Genomic DNA, 21,424 nt, shown 5'->3' with positions numbered 1-21,424 from the left:
AAACTACACTTCCCAGGATTCTTTGGGGGAAGCCATGACTGTCTGAAGTGAAATAAACATCTGGTGTTGGTGGGGCCCCCGATTAGGCAAGCCACAGAGCAGTGACTCTGGCTTTTAGAACACTGACAATTGGTCCTTAATGAGCATGCTTGGCCTTATCATTGAGTTCAATGCTAAATTTCTTAAATTAATTAAAAATCAGCCAGGCATTTTTTAAACTTTTAAATTGCAGAAGATGAAGGTCACAGCAGGATTACAGGTACTCTGTGAACATGGCTGATTTTTATTAATATCAACAAATTATGAGAAGTTCCAAACGAGTCTGGTTTCTCTCTGTCGCTTTTTACACTTTGAACTCTCAAAGCTCTCTGACTGTTTTGTGTATCTCTATGAAAATTGAGAGTGTTGTTAAGTAAGCGTTTCTGAGTTCAGGGCTATAAGATAGAGAACTATCTGCAGCACTCCATTTATGGGTAGTGCACAATTATCACACAGGCTGAAATTGTGTCTCTAAAAGGGGACAGATGTACATGTTTTGAGTATTTCCACCATTTTCTTCTCACTCTGGTTCTAAGCACTTCACAGCAATGATATTTAGCCCCACAGTGCTGTGTAGAGAACTTCATAATTGAGCTGTTCTCAGAGAGCTGTCTTCCCTATGTGAGGAGGTACCTCTTTTTTGTCTATCCTCAAACTTTCAGTGCCCAGTCAGAGTATTCTGCGATATACCAATGGAGTTCACAAAGCCAACAGCGCTGGAAGACTATTGCTCCCAAGAGATTCTCACACACTGCCTCTGAACCTGAAGGTGCCATATAGCCACCCACAAAACTGATATCCAGAAGTTCTATTCTTTCCTCCTCCATGACTTTATCTAATCCTCTTTCAAAGGCAGTTAAGCTGGTGATCATCACCAGAGTTTGTGGCAGCAAATTCCATAAATTACGTCTTTTATAAAGAAGTATTTCTGTCAGTTTGCTCTGACTTTCCTGCCAAGTATTTTCATTGGGTACTTCATTGGATACTCTTTTGCTCCTGGGTTTTACTGATAGGAGTGAGTCAGGAATGGTGTGGTTTTGCGGTTCATCTGCAAAGTGAGGTTCATAAATGGGAACTCCTGAAGCTGAGCATCCACTTCCTAAACCCAACATCCTAAACATTCACTCTCACACACACATACTCACTCACATAAACCTTATAACATTGGAAGAGAATTATCACTGTGCTCTGGGCACATTTCAGGTGTGTGCATGTCAGGGAAGGAGGTACATTGAGGAGGTTTATTTCACTGGTTTTATTTTATTTTATTGAGCAGGGTTTTGGTGTTGGGCAGTGATAGTTGTTTGTATAGGGTGGCTGTGGGAGTTGGGGTGGGAGTAGTGTGGGTGCAAGTGTGGCTGTGGGACATAAAGTCCTCCATAACAATTTCTCAGGTTCCCAGGTGTTCTTATAGACCCATAACTGTTGGCATGCCTAGCTAGTCCACTACAGTGTGGTATTTCAGTTCAAATTATAGGCATAGGATTCTGACTTTTTAATGGCAGAAGATTGTCTCCAGTATTCAGCTTCCCTAACATGTCCTGAATTGCATCACTTGCTATTTCATTAAAAACATTGCATGTGAAGATGCTAAAGGGATTTTCCTTAACGTTTCTGAGAGGTGAGAATACTGGAAAAGGCAGTTATCTTCCCTGTAATTATCATAATCACAGTCTTCACATAACTGCAGGGGGATCCCAGGGCTGACAGAAACACTGATGATTCCACCTCAGGAGCTGATGAAATGCTCCTCTCAATCCATACAAATGAGTTTGGAAACAACCTTTTACACACAGCTCTTGGGAAGTGTTCTATAAAACAGATGCCTGAGAATCCAGATTACAATCAATGAAGCAACAGCAAAGAGGGCTTAACCCTTCTGGGGTTCTCAGGGAACCTTTGGAGCTCCTCCTGTTCTTTGTGTATGTCACGAAGGAGATGTCCAGCTGCAGAAAAAATCTACTGCTAGACAGGTGGATGTCGCTTTTCCTCCACCTTTTGCTGCTGCAGCTGCCTCAGATTGCAAGCAAGAATGTAGGCAGCAGATTTGGAAGGAAGACAAAAGTTCCAAATGAATTTGGCATTCCCAAGTCTATTAATGTTGGTGTATTTTTCTCCTTTTATATTCATGAGATTATTGAGATTCATTATAAAACATATCCAAAGAAGAGAACCAAGATCTAGTAAGTAACTGGTTTTTGTGTGTGAAAGGAATCTACAAAGCTGAATTAAAATTCCAGTTCAAAAGCACAGTGTGAATATGGGAAATATACATTATTCTAGGTCCTCTTTGTGTGCGTGCGCTTGTGTGTCTGTCCTTGGATTTAGTTTCCTTGGAATGAAGGTCAGCAGAGACGGTGGTCTTTAGGATATATGGCTTCATTGACACATATATACAACCTTAGCATAAGATGGAGGGATTGTCAGCATTAACAATCCATCAGATCTCGCTTCCCCATTAATTAGGATTCTAGGGGAGACTTCCAAGCTATAGCTTGGGTTCAGCAGAAAGAGTGAAGCAAGCCTCTCTGTGTCTTTCCAGCTTCACAGCTTCCCCTCCAACTGAGTCAAAATCTATATCCTGCCCCAGCCAGGTATGGTGGGGTGGTTAACTCTCATTCCTATGGCAACACACCTTCTCTTGGCCAAATTCTTACACATATCAATGGGGCACTTGACCGATGTGACTGGCCATTAGCTTATGACAGAAAACTGGCTCAGCTAATTCAGCTGTCCTATCTACTACAAACTGCACTCCTGCAGATACAGAATTCACAGGATGAAGGGGACCCAAGGACATCATACAGACCATCCCCATAATCCTATAACAATATCATCCATGTAATAATTTTTTTATTACACGATCTTATGTCTCTTGAAAAGAATACACTTTTAAAGTGTATCTGACCAAGACCAAATATTCTCCCTAAAGGTGTAGTCTTCCACCTTTAATCTTAAGAAGCTATCTCACTGCACCACAGGGCTGTTTATTGAATTTCTTATTCATGAAGAAATTAAGTTCATCTGTAAGATAAATTTCTACTAATCTTAACTATTTTTCAAAATAAGTGTTTCCCAGTCCAAAAAAGAGATGCAGAAAATGGAAGATGGGGGGAAGTAAATGTGTCTTTCTAAAAAAAATTCCTATAAATTTCAGGATGTCTGTTGGTTGTTCTCTTCTCTATGCATTCAGACACCAGTTAGAAAACTGTCACAAAATTTTGCATCATAGTTCCTGAGACTGACCAGCAGATTTTGTTTCAGATACCATTTGGCACCACTATGAATCAAGATAATGGATTAAACTAAGGTATTCCCTGTTATTTAATCTAAATGTGTTATACTTATTTGGACACCTTTTAAGACATTGTAACTGTCATGTCCCTGATGAATGAATTCTTGTCAGAGGAGGAGCTGGCACTCTTCAAGGCAAATATTATGGAGAAGCAGGCTGGGACAATGGGCAGTGAGACAGAACAGGGGGATCTGGGGCCGTCAGCGGTATTGGCACCCAAACGTCTCTTGAAGACACACAGGGATTGCACAAAATTGGAGGCTGAGCTGCCAATGAGTCCTGAAAGTGCAGGCCAATCTGCTGTGAGATGCCGGAGTGTCCACCTAAAAAACAAGAACCACTCTGCTTCTGGATCTTGTCTTTTATTTTACCTCTGAGTTTTTAGTTTGGACACTGACCAGACCTTTATTTTTAGAGTGTCAGTAGGCTTTGTCAGATTCTGGGAAGAGTTAGAATCCCAGCATGCTAAAGAGTGGTCGTCCTGCGGCTCAGAAGAGTGAAGTTGTGGCAGGCTATCAACAGAAAGAGGCAGTGATGAGGAAGTGGCCATTACTGCAGGGCAATCAGACTTGGCTTTAACACTCTTTGGGCAATCATCCTGTCTTGTAGCTTTGATCTCTTGACTGCTCCTCATTTTAAGTATAGAATCTAATAGCTTAATTTTTTTTGTAAAGTTCATTTTTCTGCCTCGATGGAGCTTAAAGTTTTTAATATTTTTGCTCTTCTTGGTGATTGTAATTCTTTTATTCCTGGAGGTTCTTTTAGGTTCCAAAGTTGCCTTCTGTTTATGCTTCCTGGACTTTGAAAGTTGCACAAAGCCGGTAGCTTGGGAGCTGGATCTAGACTCATTTTCTTGATGACCACCAAATGTCTTGTAAACTTCCACCAGGGTAGTTAGCAATTTGTTAGATTCGGTTAAGAAATTTTTAATACAAGATATATCCCTGGAGAGCATATGGAGCCAGCATTCCAATGATATGTGATCGATGTATTGTTGGTCGTCTGGTTGAATTAATGTATCAGTTCTTGCTTTTAAATTTGTAGGAGATAGATAGTTGGAAGTCGGTTGGTTAAACAGCCTTGGGACTGCAGGTTTGGCTTTCATCTATAATATTAATATACTATTATATAAATCTTAGTATTGGTTTGCTTCTTAGAATTCCTGAGCAATGGTGGGTAGTGTCCTGTATGCTAGTAGAAAGTTATATAGATAGATGCAGAGACATATCATCAGCTCAGTGAAAAAAGGAACAGTTTATGCAGCATGGTACTCATAGGGTTGCATATGTATGAATGAGCTGTAGGCACAAAATGTGACCATCTTTAAAAGGATAGGAGTTAACTATATTTCTTACGGCACAATTCTGTTCCTGATGTTTCACAAACAACTTCGAATGGTAAGTCCACTGTATATACATTAGAACAATGGGTTTGTGACAGCTCTTAAGTCTACATTGAAATATCATTGCAGCATAATACCGAATTACTACCACCAATACCTTGTCTCTGTGTTTGCTGAGAATGAGATCAACCAAAATGCCCGACTCTTACCCAACACAACATTGGTGTACAGCTTATTTCACAATCTCCAAAATGAAATGGGATCCTCTGCTGGGACTATGACTATCCTTTTCAAAGGTCAGGAGAGATCTGCCAACTACATCTGTGACAAGAGATACAAGCTAATGGCCATCATTGGTGGGCTCTCTTCTCATAACTCGAAGCAGATGCCCCACATCTTAAATACCTACAAGATGCCACAGGTGTGTCTGTTTTCCTATATAGATAGGTGAATCCTAGTAGGGCAATCTGGAGATCAGACCTATTTGTGTGGGTACTCATGTCTTTCCTTTCCCCATATTAGTGTGGCTAAAAGCTTCAGTTCTCCACAGACTTTGTGCAACCCAGGAGCTAACAACACTCTATGGGGAAATGAATGCATTGGGATCTTCTTGCAAGGATCTACCTACTGGGGAGTCTCCTGTCCACTGCCAAACCTTGCAGAAGAGACCCCACCTTATTCACTGCCCTTTCCTTGACAATAGGGGAAAGAGAAGTCCACATTCTACAAGCATTGACAAATCACGGGAGATGTCCCATGCACAGCCAACACCTGTACAAATAAATCACAAAACAAACAAATGGGACTGCTCTTCTTGGCTGGGCACACCTGTTTACAATAGAGAACAGGCATGCCCAACCACACTGAGCAGGATTTAACTTCCTAACTGTCAGCTAACAAATGGAGGGTTAAATCCAGTTTTGACATCAGATGATTAACAGGTGAGAGTAGTTTAGGGAAAATTGCCTGGCAAACCAAATTGGACCCTTGGAGAGACAAGATTAGACTGAAATCTGGAGGTTTCCCAGTCCTATTCTTTCTTTATCTTACAAAGGAATAATCAGATATTGTTGCTGAGTCTAAAAAGATCCTTATCGTTGTTTTTAGCTCAGTTATGCCTCCTTTGACCCTGCATTGAGTGATAAAACACAGTTCCCTTCTGTCTACCGGATGATCCCCAATGTAAGAACTCAGTATGTCGGGATTGTTCGGCTGCTTCAGCATTTTGGTTGGACCTGGATTGGCCTGATGGTTTCCGATGATGACAGTGGAGAAATGTTTTTGGAGATTCTCATTCCTTTGCTGCTCCAGAGCAACATTTGTGTTGCATTTAAGGAAATGATTCCAGCCGTGAAGATACTCCTCACAGAAACAACAGAAGTTGAAAAGCTAGGGGAAAGGATACGTTCTATTCTCTCATCAACCAAAAGCAATGTGATTGTATTTCATGGAGATTCACGGTCCATGGAGAGCTTACGAGCGGTCCTTGAAATTCAAGAATATCATGAAATGCAACCAATAGAGAGAGTTTGGCTCATAACAGCTGCATCAGATTTTGCATCTCTACCCGATACTAAAACGTTCACACCAAAATCCTTCAATGGGACTTTGTCCTTCACTCTCCACACAAATGATGTTGCAGAATATGAAGAGTTTCTTGAGGACTTAAATCCTAATCAATATAAACTTTATCGTATCCACCAGTTCTGGTTCTATGCATTTCAGTGCTCATTTCCCGCATATGGATTTTATATGCCAGGTGCAGGAAAATGTACTGGAGAAGAGAGGCTGAGGAGCCTTCCTGGTGTTGTGTTTGAAATGGGAATGTCTGGTCAGAGCTACAGTATCTACAATGCTGTTTATGCTGTAGCACATGCTCTCCATGCCATGTTTTCATCAGGATCTAAGCAGAAGGCAATGGGATCCGGAGCCACATGGAACCTTTTGAATATTGACCCATGGCAGGTAGGATTTTCATTTCCACATCCACTCTAACAACAGGAGATAAATATCTTTATCTGGATGAATTCAGGTTCTTTCTTTGCTCAGCAATTTATTGAATTGAAGTCCCCAAAACAATATTTAGCTTGTCTTGAATCATACCCTTTATTCATAAAGGGCTCTTCTTTAGTTTAGAAATATTCCCCAGCAGTTTACCATCGCTGTGTTCCCTGAATATTTTTGGCTACAGTTCTCAGCAGCAGCAGCCAACATAGCTAATTGTCAGGGATGATGGGAGTTATAGTTCAAAACGTCAGGCAGGTAGTGCACTGGGGAAGGTTGTTGTGCACAAAGTCTGCCCATCTTATGACACATTCAGCATCAGCCAGATGTTCCAGCCTCTAAAAAACTGGGCATCTCTCCTCTCTATCCCTGTTTTTCAAGGTCCAACCAATGAGGAGATTTATCAAGTCTTTCATTAGCATCTAGGGATGTGTAAAATATTCAATTCAGTTTACTTTTCAAGCCGAATCTATCAAATTCACACTTTCCAGAACTATATTAGAACTGAAAGTCATCTTTGGAAATTCACACTTATTCTTCACAGTGCAACTTGTGAACCAAGCAATGTTTTAAAAAGTGGGGAACGTTTGCATAAAAATGAATATATTTGTGAAAATTAGATACAAAATGGCTTACAGCATATGATAAGAAATTGTTTGAAAACATGTGAACATTCTTCAAAATTGCATCCAAAAATGGGTTTATTAGGAGATATTTGCAGTAAAATGCTGAAGAATTTGATGAGGATTTAAAAAAAAAATAGAAAATTGCTGCGGAAATGTGAATTTAACATTGGCAAAATCAGAGACTGATAGAACCAACATTGACAGATCTTTCCATTCCTTTAGGCAGCCATGATTAATTCCTTTGATTTTGCTTGTTGTTTTTTAAAAAAACATTTCTTTGGTAGCCATTTGTATTCTTTGGTTGGCTTGGTGGCAATTTTATTTTTCTTTTTTTTTTTTTTTTCAATAATTTTTATTCAGATTTTCATAAAACATACAAGACGAAATCATAAAACATTCAAAGACAAAAAACAAAATCAAAAATAGTTAAACAAAAAGAAAAAAATAAAAAAAAAAAATAAAAAATAAAGAGTAAAATATTGACTTCCCATTTGTCAAAGATCAAATCAGTTATAAGTCTATAATATATAACAATCCTGTCTCTTAAGTCATATTATAAAATCACTTTCCTCCAGTAGTTATCTTACTTAATCATCAAATCTCATAAACATTACTTTATTCTTTCCACAAAAAGTCAAAGAGAGGTTTCAATTCTTTAAGAAATATATCTATCAATTTTTTTCCCAGATAAGCATATCGATTAATCCATCTCATTACTAATTATGATAATCTTATTGTCATAACCATAGTCAAAATAAACATTTCAATTAATCCATCACATCAGAATCTGTTAGGTTCAGTAATTTCAGTAGCCATTGTTCTATTATCCCTATTAGTTCCATTTTCCATCTTCCATCTTCAGTAGTCTTGTTAAGTCCAGTAATTTCAGTATCCAATCTTCCATTATCAGTATTCCATAATAATCTTGCTGTCAAAGCCATAGTCATATAGTAAGAGTCTGATGGGAATTACCTCTATCCCAAATATTTTCTTGCCATCCATTCTGAATAGGTTGCTGAAATACTGCTGTAAAATCATATCTCTGTTCTTTTTTTCAAAATACACTGGGTCATCTCTTGAAAGTTTTTCCATTGTCACATGGCTGCAGTTAATTCCATAGATTTTCTCTATATTGGGCTCCATCACATCATTCCAGTCCAGAAGATTATCCATGCCATTGATAACTTTATCTCTAGAATCTTCATTAATTTCTTCAGAGATAACATTGAGTTCCAAACAATAGATTTTATTTCTAAAGTCCATAGACTCCAAATCTTGTTCCTGTTCCACGTTTGTTCCAATCTCCGGGATCTCCTCTCTCACAGGGACCCCTGTTCCAGTCTCCAGGGTCTCCTCTCTCACAGGGACCCCTGTTCCAGTCTCCAGGGTCTCCTCTCTCACAAGGACCCCTATGTCTTTAATCTCCTGTGTCTCCAAACAATAGATTTTGTTTCTAAAGTCCATAGACTCCAAATCTTTTTCCTGTTCCACGTTTGTTCCAATCTCCGGGGTCTCCTCTCTCACAGGGACCCCTTCCAGGGTCACCTCTCTCACAGGGACCCCTATATCTTTAATCTCCTGCTTCATTTTACTCAATTCAATTTTCAGCTCCTTACAACCCTGTCGCAGGTTTTGTTTCGTTATCTCAATCTCATCCATTATTTTCTGAAACATAGTTATTTCCAGATTCTCAGGGTGGCAATTTTATTTTTCAAAAATTTTTGTATGAAGTAAAACAATTCCTGGTATTTATCTAAGACTAAATCTGGGGAGGCTGCTGATAAGATAGCATTGTGATAACTAAGACACCCTTCTGAGATTAGTAATTCATTGAGAGTTTCCACCAACTTTGGTGACCACCTCACACATGATGGTCTAGTTTCACACTCTGTATTTAACATTGGTAAATACTCTGCATAACTAATCTGATTACTAAGACTTAAGGAGAGCATTAGTGGAAAATGGCCACTCTCAATACATTTGCCCACCGTTTATATCTAGTCACCAGATTTAACAGACTGTATGAGACCAAACAATAGTCTATTCTAGAGGCCCCCAAAGCAGATACATATGTAAATTCATCGTCCATATCGCCTTGAGTACTTCCATTCAGGATGACTAAGTCTAGTCTACGTGTCATTTGAGATGGACAGAGGCCTGCAAAATTACAGCCTTTGTCTTTAGATTGTCTGGTGGGTAATACCTGGGCTTCCTCCAATTCAGGCATGCATCCATGGAAATGTGAGTATAAGGAAATGTGAGTATCATTCTGTCCTATTCTGGCATTGAAATCTCCTGCTATGATCACATGCACACTTGGGTACAGTTCCACCATATTATTTAAATATTTTCCAATTTTGCACAGGTTTCTTTAATCTGTTGTTTTTGTCACTGCAGGGGCAAATAAATGTTAATTATCAACATCTAGATTGTTTTAAACTTAATGACCAAAGAGGAGGCAATCTGGAGTAAGGGTTCTAGTCTCAACACAGTGGCACCAATGCTGGTAGAAATGAATATACCCAAACCTTCTTTAGGACGGCCTCCCTTAGGGCCCAGAACTGCATCAAGGGAATATGCAAGGAAGTTATTCAAAACCAAAGCCTCCCTGGCCCATGTCTCTTGTACCATAATGATGTCGAATTTGCTAATAAAATCCCCGAAATGATGATCAAGGGTTTTATTGGACCAACCTGCTATATTCCACTATAGAAGTGTTAGCTGCCTGCTTGGTTGAATGTTTTTTTGTCAATTTAAGTTGGTAGGAGCCCCGCCTATGACAGCGATTTCAGGGCTAATCAATTCCTTCTCACAAGTCAGTGAAAGGGCACTTGCACCACTCCTCCGAGGGCCGCTCTGCACTTGGCATATTGCAGGGCGTGTTCTCAAAAAATCTTGAGACTGAGATGCCTCTCTTGCAAAGGGCAGCATTGAAATCAAGAACCTTGCTTGTTGAACTCTGCAATGTAAAAGAGATAACAGTGCAGGCTCAAATACCATTATAATATAAATAGTCTACCTGTTCAGTGTCAGCTGTGGTAAACCAGCCTGGGCAGATTCCCTCCAGGATTTTCAGTAGATGCAATTTGCGCTCATTTTGGGTTAATATTCCTCTTGGTTTTGTGTAGTTAACTAAAACCAGTTTGTATTATTGTAGTACCAATGCCCACTTCATGTCATTTGCCTTGGTCCAAATACTGGTACGATCATGAGTATGTCACTATGAAAAATTCTCTAATAGCAAAATATAGATCACAGAGGGAACTGAATTTGCCAACGCTCCCTACAGAATGGTTTGCTCTAAAGAAGAGTTACAAAGGCCTAATAAAAGAGAAAAAGAAGCAGGCTCAGAGAGAGTTATGGCAAAGCCTAATCAAGGCTTCGAGGGCAAATGATTCTGTAACTTTCTGGAGATTGGTCACCAGGGGCTGGCCAAATTCAACTGTTAATAGATTACCACATATCTGCATCTACCTGGGAATTACATTTTAGTAAGATATATGCATCATCACAGCCCTGCCAACAATTAACAAGGAATTATATAAAAAACATCCCAGAGTGGCCTCCTGTCTCTATTTCTGAAATTACCAATTATATTGCCAAACTTAAATCAGGTTAAGCCCCTAGGGCTGACAACATCTCTGCTGAGATACTGAAGACAAATGTTGATTGGTGGGCCCCAGTGTTAGCGACATTATTTACTTGTATTGACCACTCAGCATGTAACCCCTAAGATTGGGGGTTGGCTATAATTATCCCAATATATAAAAAAGGAAATAGATCAAACCTGGATAACTATAGACAAATTAGTTTATTGAGTATTGTAAGTAAGCTCTATGCCAGGAGAGGCTTTTAGACTGGATCAAACAGGAAAACATACTGGGAGATGAACAGGCTGGGTTCAGGGCAGGGCGCTCTACAATTGATCAGGCTCTCATACTCCAACACCTGGCTGAAAAATATATATAGTCACCAGGAGGTACCCTATATGCAGCTTTTATAGATTTTAAGTCGGCTTTTGACCTGATCCCACGGGATAGACTATGGGAAAAATTTGAGGCCTCTACAATTGACAGGCGCTTACTAATACTTATCCGCAGACTCTACGAAAACACTTGCTTGCAGGTAAGATGTGACCGACTGGGGCTTATGTCTGGCCCTATAGCTACTTTTAATTGAGTCAACCAGGGCTGTATTTTGGCCCCAACCCTGTTTAACTTCTACATCAATTCCCTGGCTGAAAATCTAGTAGGCACTAATTTCCACCCTCCCAAGTTGACCTTTAGACCAGTGTCAATTCTGCTTTATGCAGATGACGCTGTTCCTTTATCTCTAATGTCAATAGGTTTGAGGCGCCTCTTAAGGGCTTTGGATTCACACTGTAAAAGGGAACTGTTGCATATCAATTACACTAAGAACAAGATACTGATCTTCACTAAGAAAAAAATAAGGCATAAATGGCAGATCAATGATCATATAATTGAACAGGTTACATCATATAGATACCTTGGAGTAACATTTCAATCTTCAAGTTTCTGGAATGCCCAAATTAACAATGCAATTACAAACGCCCATAGGAATACAAAGACACTCCTTTCTTTTTTACCAGAGGGGGCCAACACGTACCATCAGCTATTCATGTATTTGTAGTCAAGATCATAGCACAAATGCTATATGGCTCTCAGTTATGCGCTTATAGCAATTTTGCACCATTCAAAAAGATCCAAACCAAATTTCTGAGAGCTATACTGGGAGTGCCAAGCTGTACACCTAACGTAATTCTTCGTTTAGAGACAGGTCAAACTTCCACAGAGGCCTGAGCATGGCTGCTTAAGTTAAATTATTGGCTGAAGCTGCAATTTTTCCTGGCGGGATTGGGCCATTTAGCGCTTACAGATGCCTTCCAGTCCAAGTGGGAAAAAAGTTAATAGCAAAATTACAGAGGCTGGGCTTTGCCCCCGATGCATTATTGGCCCTAAGATATCCTAAGGCCAAAGCAGCTATTAAGCTACGTATTTGGGACATTGAACTTCAAGAACATGAAGGTTTGGCCACAGCTTATCCAGATTTCAGGGACAAGTTGGTGACATTTTCACCGGCAAATTATTTAATTAATTTATCAGTCCCAAAATATAGGAAGACCTTTACATTAGCCAAGCTTAATGTCCTGCCTTCTGCCCTCCTTGAAGACAGATTTAAGAGTGTGCCCTTCCGGGAGTGTCTGTGCCCTTGTGGGTTGGGGGAGGTGGAAACAATTCATCATGTGATGTTTTATTGTTGTTTTTACCGTGATTTTAGAGTTATTTTTATTACTCCATTTTAATAAAAATCCCAGGTAGATCGGATTTATTTTATTTGGAGTATTTGTTATCTGACCAGAACCCCCAGGTCACATATGCCAGCTTTTTTGCAGCATCTATTGAGTGTCGAAAAGCAATGATTAAACAATTCTCTCTTTAATCCTAATATTTTAATTTCATTGTTTTAATATGCAGTAAGAGGGTATTCATTAAGGGCATTACTAAAAGGCAGGAGACAGGTAAGTAGGGGGCATGGGGGACTGTGGATCACCTTGGATTGTGGAAGGGGAGCGGAGGGGCTGCTGAGGGCCCCCTGTTACCCTGTAGCTCCAGGGGCCCTCGGGACAGTGCCCCACCTAGCCGCCCTTTAGAACCGGCCCTGCCTCTGGCAAAACAGCTATATCCATCATATATGAGGAAGCAGCATAAATCTGAGTATGATATTAGAGTGGGAACAATGGGTTGCATGTCAACAAGAGAAGAATGCAAGCTCCTCAGAAATCACAGCAACCCTCTCCCAGATTTGGCTTCAGTTCATCTTCTTTCCTTTCACCAATCTAGCTTCATTCCTTCCTCAAACACATCCGCTTCAACAATAGCGTTGGGGAAGAAATATTCTTTGATAAAAATGGAGAGTTGGCTACTGGGTATGATATCATCAACACAGTCACATTCCCTAATAAATCCATCCGTAAAGTCCGTGTTGGAAGGATGGATCCTCAGGCTCCTGAAGGAAAAGTGTTCACCATCAATGGAAGTGCAATTGTGTGGAATCACAAGTTTAACCAGGTAGGATTTATTATTGTTTTCCAAAACTATAAGTTTAGTGTTTGGCCTAAATCCACCTTCTGGCTGGTGCACAAGTGTGTCATAAACACACGATTGTAATATACATACTATAAGTGTGAAGTAAAGCCCAGCCCATGTTGGTTCCATGCAAATGTTTCTGGAGACATCTGCACACATCCACATCTGATACACACAGAGAACATTTAGGAAAAGTCCTCCTGGGACTGATGGGTATTGCTGACATGTATTCCATCTTGGGGGAAATAGTATATTTAACTGTACATTCTAAAAGGATATAAAAGACATAATGCATAAAACCCCAATGTTTCTAGTTTACACCCCTCCTGCAAGAGAATTATTGCAAATCATCAACACCTTTCAGAAGGACATGCTTCGTTGGCATGTGGGGCTCCTTGTTAATGATTTTGATACATTCGTAAAAACAATGAATAAAGCAGCGAGGCATTCACCTCAGATGAGATCTATCAGGTCAGCTGGGGATCCAGAAATTTCTGGATTCCAAAGGGGAAAACTAAACGAATCCACACCACACAGTTCTTGCTAGGTTATTAGCCAATCTCTGTAACGGATCCACAATCACAAAAGGTCAGAAAAACACTGTTGGGCGGGTCTGTTTCTTGAGAATCCAAACCAGATCATATAACACTCCATGCAGCTGAAGTCCAAATTTACCATTCTTTCATGAAGCTTTTCAAGGAGATTGTGGCAGCAGGGTCCTGAGTTTCAAATGTCAACTCACTTCTGAACTTATTACTCAGCTTATTGTAAACTTTTGTTCAAAAGAGAATTACATGATTGCCAACTCAGATAGATACGCACTGCCATTTTCTATCATGTACAAACAGATGAACTGGGGTGTGTAACAAATGTGTCTGCTTGAAAAAAGAAGAAAATGAAATGACCTTCATCCTTTTTTGTTTGGTTCCTTGTTTGCACTTAATCTTGGGGCTTCCTTCCTTTTCACTCTCACTTCCACAGCCTAGATGTATTCCCTACTCATTCATTCCAAAGTACCTGCAAGGACAGGGTGGATTGGTCCCTTAACTGTAACCTTTTTGAGCTGGTGCCAGACAGAGTTGATAGGCTATGCTTGGCTCATTTGGGGGCTCTTGATTGCTCCTTTGCACCTGTTTCTTTACAAAAGTAAAACTGGCTGTTACACAGGACTTGGGGGGTGCGGTCTGGATGAGGATAGCTTGGGGAAATGGCTTCATGGGCTAAATAAGGACCCTGCAGGTTGTAATTAGGCCCACAGTGCAAAGGTTCATCTGTGCTGGTCTCCGCACTAAATGTTTTCTTTTTGGGTATCCTTAGACCCTACCCCAATCCACATGTGTTGAGAGTTGCCATCCTGGACACAGCAGGATTGTGCGTGAGGGGGAACAGATTTGTTGTTATGATTGTCCTCAGTGCTCTGAAGGAATGATTTCAAACCTGACAGGTAAGCAGACATTGCACTTACATGAGATCAATAGCCGAGAGATCGATAAAATAAATTTGATTCATAGGTGGATTTACACATCCATGTTCAACACTAGCTGCCCACAACATCACACTATGTTTTTGGGGTGTGATGGACCATTGTAGATGTACAATGTTAGAAAGACCTTTCATAATTTGTACAGGGGTGTGCTAAATAGAATTTTTCTCTAACCGACATACATAAATTTATTTGATTTCTGAATTGTTTCTCATAATACATCCTGTAGCTATTTAACCATGAAAAATAATAAATGACACATTTGGAAAATCAAATTCAGTAGAAATACCGATTTAGATGTTAAAAAATGCCCCTTAAAAGCCTTGTTGGAAAAGAAATGACTTTAACAGGCCCACAGATAACGGCTGTCATAGATGATTTATCACAATCAAGTGGTATCTAAAATCTGTTAAATAAATAAAAATAAAATATATAATAGAAAGGTTTGGACTGTCACACTAAAGGTCTTATTCAAAAATTTCAACTAGCTTCAGCTTTTTGGTTTACCTCAGGGTAGCCCCACAAGGAGCAGATTGCATTAATTCATTCTTGACTTTACCAGTGCATGGATGACAATGCCAAACCGCTCCAGAAACAGCCATAGCTGTCCCACAAAATGAAAATGGTAAACGAAAAAGCAACCCTAGCCACTGAAGTCACCTGGGCCTCAGGTGAGAGGTGGATGCTTTGTGGATGGATCCACAAAGCTGTGTTTTTACAAACAGAGATCTTAAAGTATCCCACTTTTCCTCTTTCCCTCCCTTCCTTGCAATACTATGTCTCAACAAATCCTATAGATTCAAAGAATACCCCAGGAAACCCTCTGTTTGCCGTGATGGCTGTCAGAGCAGAAAGGACAGAGGTGGGTTCTACAATGAAACAGGAAGGTCTATGAGGACGAGAACAGTGCATGTTGATTTATGATTTCTCACACTGGGGAGTGGGGAATTAAATTTTAAATTATTCATTAGAATGTTTTGTCCTTTTTATTTATTTATTTATTATTTATTTATTGCACTTGTATACCACCGCATAGCCGAAGCTCTCTGGGCAGTTTACAGCAATCAAAAACATTCAAAGTCTTCAAAGGCAGCCCCATGAAGAGTGCATTGCAGTAATCTAATCTGGAGGTTACCAGAGCATGGACAACTGAAGCCAGGTTATCCCTGTCCAGATAGGGACATAGTTGGGCTACCAACCGAAGTTGGTAGAAGGCACTCCGTGCCACCGAGGCTACCTCAGCCTCAAGTGACAGAGATGGTTCTAGGAGAACCCCCAAGCTACGAACCTGCTCCTTCAGGGGGAGTGCAACCCCATCCAGAACAGGTTGGACATCCATCATCTGGTCAGAAGAACCACCCACTAACAGCACCTCAGTCTTGTCTGGATTGAGCCTCAGTTTATTAGCCCTCATCCAGTCCATTGTCGCAGCCAGGCACCGGTTCAGCACATTGACAGCCTCACCTGAAGAAGATGGAAAGGAGAAATAGAGCTGCGTGTCATCAGCATCCTGATGGCAACACACTGCAAATCTTTCAATCTTCCAGTGTTTGATTAATGTTACAATATATTAAAACAGTCTTTGAGAAGAATGTGTGATGCCTCTATATATTAGCACCACCTTAACTGAATTATACAGTTTCATCATCATCCCAGTGTTCTACAAAGTTCTATATAATGATTATTAAATAGGTTTTTCAAAACTCAGAAGGCATTCCACTCTTCTTCTCCAAGAGAAATAGGTTCAAAACGACATGTCATGCAACAATGTTAAACAATTGACAAAACCTAGATAAAGATGATATAAGTAAATGAATGAGTCTTACATTTTTCAGATGCAGCTCATTGCAACAAATGCCCTGAGGATCAACATCCAAACAAGGACCATGATCGCTGCATCCCTAAACATACTGTCTACCTATCATATGGAGAGACATTGGGAACTACTCTAGCTTCATCTGCTCTTTCCCTTTCCCTGATCACTCTTGGGGTAATGTGGATCTTCATTCAGCATCAGAATACTCCCATTGTCAAGGCCAACAACTGGAACATTACATGCACCCTCCTCACTTCCCTATTGCTATGCTTTCTGTGTTCCTTCTTATTCATTGGAAAACCTGGGAAGGTGACCTGCCTTCTCCGCCAAACAGTGTTTGGAATCATCTTCTCCCTCACTGTTGCTTGTGTGTTAGCTAAAACCATCACTGTGGTTCTGGCCTTCATGGTCACCAAGCCAGGAAACAGGATGCGGAAATGGGTAGGGAAGAGACTGGCAGTCTCAGTCATCATCCTCTGTACTCTTATTCAAATGGGCATCTGTGCTGTGTGGTTGGGAATCTCTGCTCCTTTCCCAGAGCTTGACATGCGCTCCTATATTGATCAGATCATAGTACAATGCAATGAGGGCTCAGACACCATGTTCTACATTGTCTTGGGCTACATGGGGCTTCTGGCCATCATCAGCTTCACAGTAGCTTTCTTTGCCAGGAAGTTGCCTGATACTTTTAATGAAGCCAAACTCATCACCTTCAGCATGTTAGTTTTCTGCAGTGTTTGGTTATCCTTTGTCCCTTGCTACCTCAGCACCAAAGGGAAATATGTGGTTGCCGTGGAGATCTTCTCCATTTTGGTTTCTGGGTCTGGCTTGCTGTGTTGCATCTTTCTCCCCAAAGTCTACATTATTATACTGAGGCCTGAGATGAACACTAGGGATCAGCTTGTAAGGAAAAAGAATTATGGTACCTGACTGATACCCCATTACTTCTCATAATTTACTTTACCTGCCTTTATTTTCTAGTGATATTTTAAAAAAGAATGTAAGCCCACAGAGAAAACTGTGTCTGCTTATATTATTGTAAAGCACTTAGTGGGAGATTAAAATGACTCCATATTTGGCTTTGTTGTTTCTTCTGTTGTCCACTATGTGTTCACCACGATCTGCACTTGCCACAGAATGGGGTTGTGTTTGAAGGAAACCTGATTGGATAATGTTGCTGAGCTTAACTTGACCTCTCAAAACAATTCTCCTCTAACCAAGGTATATTCACTAATATTCAAAAAACCTTGCAGTTTAAGAACGTACATATAGCCCACAGATATTTCTATCCAACTTTAAAAAGCAGGGAAATTAGGCAGCTATAGTGAATACTCCAGAGCAGCAGGAGGCCTGAGCTCCTCTCTAAGATATTATAGTGCCCTACAAATTTGTCAAAATGCAAACACAATTTCCAATCCACTTTTGTGTAGTTTTTTTTTTTTTTGCCTTGCAGTACTGGAAAAGAATGTGTAGCTTGGAAGAATTTGGTAACATGTGCCTCTGAGCATATGGTGAGTGGTGGCAACACCTGCCATCTCCAAAGATGGAGAATTACATTTTTATATGTTTGTTGGTGTTCTTCTGACTTTGCTTCTTTCCTGTGTTACTATTCTTTCTACAGAGAATCTAATCTAGAACATTTTATTTCCCACATTATTCCTCCTAGAAACCTGTATTAAATTTATTTTTATTAATTTCAAAGCCTTTTTATTGGTCAATGTGATATGATGGTGAAGACAGCCTTTTGTGTTTCAAACTGGAGGTTATGCACTATTTCTATTTTAAGTGCATTAACAGCTGAATCTGAAAGTGCAGTTCAATGCAAAATCAGACTGATTACAATATCTTGCTACTTAAACAATGAGTCTAAAAATGGTAAATGTACTGCCCTCAAGTCGATTCCGACTTATGGCGACCCTGTGAATAGGATTTTCATGAGGCTGAGAGGCAGTGACTGGCCCAAGGTCACCCAGTGAGCTTCATGGCTATGTGGGGATTTGAATCCTGGTCTCCCAGGTCATAGTCCAACACCTTAACCACTACACTACACTGGCTCTCTCAGCAATGACTCTAGCTGTTGGAAAAAACAAACTTCCCCTGCCCAAGATGCATGTTTTCAGCCTGCTATGTTTAAATCAATCCACTTAAGCAAAGGTGGGCATGGTCAATTAAAAACATAAACCACACCTAGAATTTTGCCAGAATATATTTCACCTCCCACTGTTGTATCTGGTGCTAACTGAGACACTCCTCGTGTCCATTGGAAACTATTCTGCAGATTAGTCAGTGAAATTATTCCACAATTGTTTTCTGACCTTTTTTTAGTGTTGCAAAGTGTTGCTGTACTTCACATACTCACAGAAATAGAAGCAAAAGTATATGATTTACTATAGGAAACGTAATTAAAAATGCAAAGTAAATCAAACATATTTAAAGTGACGATCTGAATGATATGAACTGTTTTAATATTGTTGTTTCCTCCCTGCTAAAACAAGATCAGCAGAGGACATGTCTTGTTTCTGTTCTTTGGGCTGATTGCAGGTGTTGCCACCACTCACCATTTGCCCAGAGGCACATGTTACAAAATGCTTCCAAGCTACACCGAAAGTGGATTGGACTGTGAAAAAAGGTGTCCCCGCACTTGTAGTGCGAGTCGTTCCCGACTCTTAGGGTGACGTCTTGCAACGTTTACTAGGCAGACCGTATATATGGGGTGGGATTGCCAGTTCCTTCCCCGGCCTTTCTTTACCCCCCAGCATATGCCGGGTACTCATTTTACGAACCACGGATTGATGGAATATTTATATTTATTTATTAATTAAATTTATATACCGCCCCATAGCCGAAGCTCTCTGGGCGGTTCACAACAGACAAACAATCAATATACAATTAAAACCATATGTTAAACACTTAAAATGAGTTCATTATACCAAAAAAAAAGGCTGAGTGGACCTCGACCCCTTTTACCAGAGATTCGACTTCCTCCTTCCGTTGGAATTGAACTCCAGCCGTGAGCAGAGCTTCGGCTGCGTTACCGTCGCTTACCACTCTGCGCCACTGGGTCTGTGAAAGACCAACTCAAGTTGTGTTTGCATTTTTTTTTTTTACAATAATTTTTTTTTTTTCAATAATTTTTATTCAGATTTTCATAAAACATACAAGACAAAATCATAAAACATTCAAAGACAAAAAACAAAATCAAAAATAGTTAAACAAAAAAAAAAAAAGAAAAGAAAAAAAAAAAAACAAAAATAAAAAATAAAGAGTAAAATATTGACTTCCCATTTGTCAAAGATCAAATCAGTTATAAGTCTATAATATATAGCAATCCTGTCTCTTAAGTCATATTATAAAATCACTTTCCTCCAGTAGTTATCTTACTTAATCATCAAATCTCATAAACATTACTTTATTCTTTCCACAAAAAGTCAAAGAGAGGTTTCAATTCTTTAAGAAATATATCTATCAATTTTTTTTTTCCAGATAAGCATATCGATTAATCCATCTCATTACTAATTATGATAATCTTATTGTCATAACCATAGTCAAAATAAACATTTCAATTAATCCATCACATCAGAATCTGTTAGGTTCAGTAATTTCAGTAGCCATTGTTCTATTATCTCTATTAGTTCCATTTTCCATCTTCCATCTTCAGTAGTCTTGTTAAGTCCAGTAATTTCAATATCCAATCTTCCATTATCAGTATTCCATAATAATCTTGCTGTCAAAGCCATAGTCATATAATAAGAGTCTGATGGGAATTACCTCTATCCCAAATATTTTCTTGCCATCCATTCTGAATAAGTTGCTGAAATACTGCTGTAAAATCATATCTCTGTTCTTTTTTTTCAAAATACACTGGGTCATCTCTTAAAAGTTTTTCCATTGTCACATGGCTGCAGTTAATTCCATAGATTTTCTCTATATTGGGCTCCATCACATCATTCCAGTCCAGAAGATAATCCATGCCATTGATAACTTTATCTCTAGAATCTTCATTAATTTCTTCAGAGATAACATTGAGTTCCAAACAATAGATTTTATTTCTAAAGTCCATAGACTCCAAATCTTGTTCCTGTTCCACGTTTGTTCCAATCTCCGGGATCTCCTCTCTCACAGGGACCCCTATTCCAGTCTCCAGGGTCTCCTCTCTCACAGGGACCCCTGTTCCAATCTCCGGGGTCTCCTCTCTCACAGGGACCCCTTCCAGGGTCACCTCTCTCACAGGGACCCTTATATCTTTAATCTCCTGCTTCATTTTACTCAATTCAATTTTCGTTATCTCAATCTCATCCATTATTCTCTGAAACATAGTTATTTCCAGATTCTCAGCCACTTTCTTAATTGCCATTTTAAAAGAAAAATATAGGAAAACCACTTCTTATTTCAGCAACAATTGGGTTAATACTCCAAACTTGGTGACATCACAGTATAAACAGAGCAGACAGCCTTATCTCTCCAATAGTTAAGTAAACAAAATGCAGTTCCCAGGATCGAAGCAATTAATGGCAATCGTCAAGAAACAGATTCGTCAAAATAAAATAGACCAAAAAGAGAGTAGTCTCAAAACAGTATAATATTTTTCAAAATAAAAATCTGGAATAGAAATCCCTCTTCTGTGTGTATCTTTAGAATGCAAATCCAGGACAGCTTTTTGCAACAAAAACAGAGATAAGCTATTAATTAGTGCGTAGCAGAGAGAAGTTACG

The sequence above is a fragment of the Rhineura floridana genome, chromosome 11, assembly GCF_030035675.1.
Source record: "Rhineura floridana isolate rRhiFlo1 chromosome 11, rRhiFlo1.hap2, whole genome shotgun sequence".
Classification (NCBI taxonomy): Eukaryota; Metazoa; Chordata; class Lepidosauria; order Squamata; family Rhineuridae; genus Rhineura; species Rhineura floridana.
This window is presented reverse-complemented; position numbering follows the sequence as displayed.